General features: G+C 41.4%; 1 protein-coding gene across 6 annotated transcripts in view; it reads left to right on the top strand.

The window, feature by feature from the left end:
- FTO (FTO alpha-ketoglutarate dependent dioxygenase) overlaps nt 1-2,821 on the top strand; it is a 423,982-nt gene that overhangs the window by 273,178 nt on the left and 147,983 nt on the right. The gene's annotated exons all lie outside the window — the stretch shown is intronic.

A 2,821-nucleotide genomic window follows, 5' to 3' on the forward strand; every position in this document is an offset into this window, starting at 1 on the left:
ATCTTAGCCTCCTTTTACCAAGCAAACCCAGTGCTCAGCTGGGTGGCAATGGCCCGGTTGGATGTTTTCGATATTAACAAAACATATACACACCAGTGTCTATAAAACAGGTAAGCAACAAGGACCTGCTGTATAGCAAAGGGCACTATACTTAATATCTTGTAATAACCTCTAATGGAAAAGAGTCTGTAAAAGAATAGATATATACATATAACTGAATCACTTTGCTATTCTCTTGAAACGGACACAACATTGTAAATTAACTATACTTCAATTTAGAAAAAGACGAAGGAAAAGCAGGAAAAATGAGGAGGCTTGAAAGTTGTGTTTTGCTCTCTCATCATTTGATGGTGGAGCCCTGCATGCTCTTCAGCACTTTCGATTAATACCCTTTCTCATCAGGTGCCCTTCAGGCTGAGAGGAAAGGAAACTCACGAGACTCACAGTCTGACTACGAGGCAGACATTATTATTTTCCCCTTTCGGCTTCCCCTGGCTCTTCTTCAAGTGTTTCTGGATGGTTCGGAGACACTTTCTGGTTTACTTTGTAAATGGGGCGATGAAGCTTTCTTGTCTCCTGCCTGGCTCTCCTTAGGGGATTCTCAAAGCCTTTTAAAATTGTGTGTTTTTCTGGGGCAGCCTTGAAAGTCCCAAGAGTGAAGTTGCCATCTGTCCTTTATATTAAAAGAATCTTCTGTATTGTATACCTGATGGGCTTGTCCCAGAGATAGATGTTGTTAATTAAAGGACAGCATTTGTCCTTTATCTGAAATAAATCTTCTCTCTTGCCTGAAGAACAGTTTTCCCAGCTTTAGGAAAGAGTTAAGGACATTCAGCTTGGAGTCCTTGTGTTTACTAAAGGTCCTCACTCCAGAATCACTCCCTTGGCTTTTATGTGATCAGATATGAAGAATAGTAAATTACTTAATAAAAATTTTTTTTGCTCGTTTTCTTTCTAATTCATTTATCTACCAAGGTTGTAGCTTGGCAGAGGCTTATGTAAATGAATGTAACACAGAGTGTTAATGGTAATTGGTGATTTTGGGGTAGAGATTTGCAAACAGCAGGCTCCCAGACATTCTAAACATGAGGCATCCTTATGCAGTAGATACGATGGTCCCTACACCTTGCAATGCCACGTCTCTAGTTTGCTACGACACAGGCTCTGTTTTTATACCCCCTGCCCCTGGGAAAAGAAAAATGCCAACATCTGCCCGCAGTAAAAAGAGCTGGAGTTCCGTCAGATCACAGCTCAAATACGTACGTACATGGAGAAAGAAAGTACCTTCTTTAATCTGCTGGCTCTCCCTGTCTCAAGAAACTCAGAAAATAATTCGGATTTTTAATGTGGAAAAGAAGCTCGGGCAATGTGGCTGTGAACTGGTGTCTAAAGTGTGTCAGCCTCTGTTGTCCTGTTAAACTCGGAGAAGGAAGGTGGCCAGGGCCTTGCCAGGGACGAGCTTCAAGGAAAAAGCAGACCGATTGCAGTGGCAGAAATGTTGCTTGAGGAACATGATCAGGGTTGAGAATCGAGGTGGGTACAACTGTCCTTTTGTTGGTAGGAAAGACCCCAGAATCACCTATGCCATGTATTGTGAAAATAATAGTGGAGTGGACCATGAATTTCTGGTGATATAATGGTCCAGCCAAAGCCTAAGCCTAATATGCAGTGACTCACCTTTAGAGAAGGATTTCAGTTAGGTACCATTTTCCATCATCTGTTCTTTTTTTTCCCCTCTTAATCATACAGACCAGCAATCAGGCAGGTTGCAGGTTAGAGTAAAGCAGGCTTGGATGAAGACTTGTGGCAGCTGTGATGAACAGGCCACCACTAAGACTTTTTGCAGGGGCCAGCAGCATCTTCATTCTGACCAGTTGTACCCTGTGGGGATGTGAAGAATGCTCAGATTTTTCACTAGGAGCTGTGGATGTGAAACTGTTTGAACTTCTTAATATTAGCAGATAATTCACTATTTTAAAACCGTATAGGCTCCCAATATGGTGTGCCCAGGTTCAATCCCTGGTTGGGGAACTAGGGATTGTTCTAAGGAGTTCTCATGTTGCAACTGAAGATCCCGTGTGCTGCAACTAAGACCCAGTGCGTGCATGCTTAATCATCAGTGGTGGCCAGCTCTTTGCAGCCGCATGGACTGTAATCTGCCAGGCTCCTCTGTCCATGAGATTTTCCAGGCAAGAACACTGCAGTGGCTTACCGTTTCCTACTCCAGCAGATCTTCCTGACCCAGGGATAGAACCTGGGTCTCCTGCTTTGCAGGCAGATTCTTTACCTGCTTGAGCCATCAGGGAAGCCCCAAGACCCAGTGTAGCTAAATAAATAAATAAAACGTTAAGTTAAAAATAAATAAAACCATCTAAGTCAGATCAAATCATCTGTAGTAAGATGTGCTTTCTGGGCTGCTAGTTAATACACACTGATACGCATAATATGGTAACTTTAACAAAATGGGGATCTCCTCAGTAATAAATTGACCACGTGGAAACATTTTTAAAAAATAGAAAGACACTCAGCCACAAGCAACTATTAATGTTTTGGGACTATTTCCCTTTGAGTCTTTGTCTATTGTATATGCTTTTTATACACGTTTTAAAATAGTTGTCATAGCCTTTGTTTTCTCACTTACAATTATAGGCAGTTTTCTTATATGGCTGCAAGATATTCCATCAAGGAAATGTATCGAATATGCAAAATCATTCCCGTTGGTGGACGTTTAAGTTGCTTTTGATCTGACACCATTTTAAGTACTGTTGCAATTACATATTTACTGATACTGCTTTTCCCTTATTTTGGATTACTTCCTTAG

Source organism: Bos taurus, chromosome 18, assembly GCF_002263795.3.
Source record: "Bos taurus isolate L1 Dominette 01449 registration number 42190680 breed Hereford chromosome 18, ARS-UCD2.0, whole genome shotgun sequence".
Lineage (NCBI taxonomy): Eukaryota > Metazoa > Chordata > Mammalia > Artiodactyla > Bovidae > Bos > Bos taurus.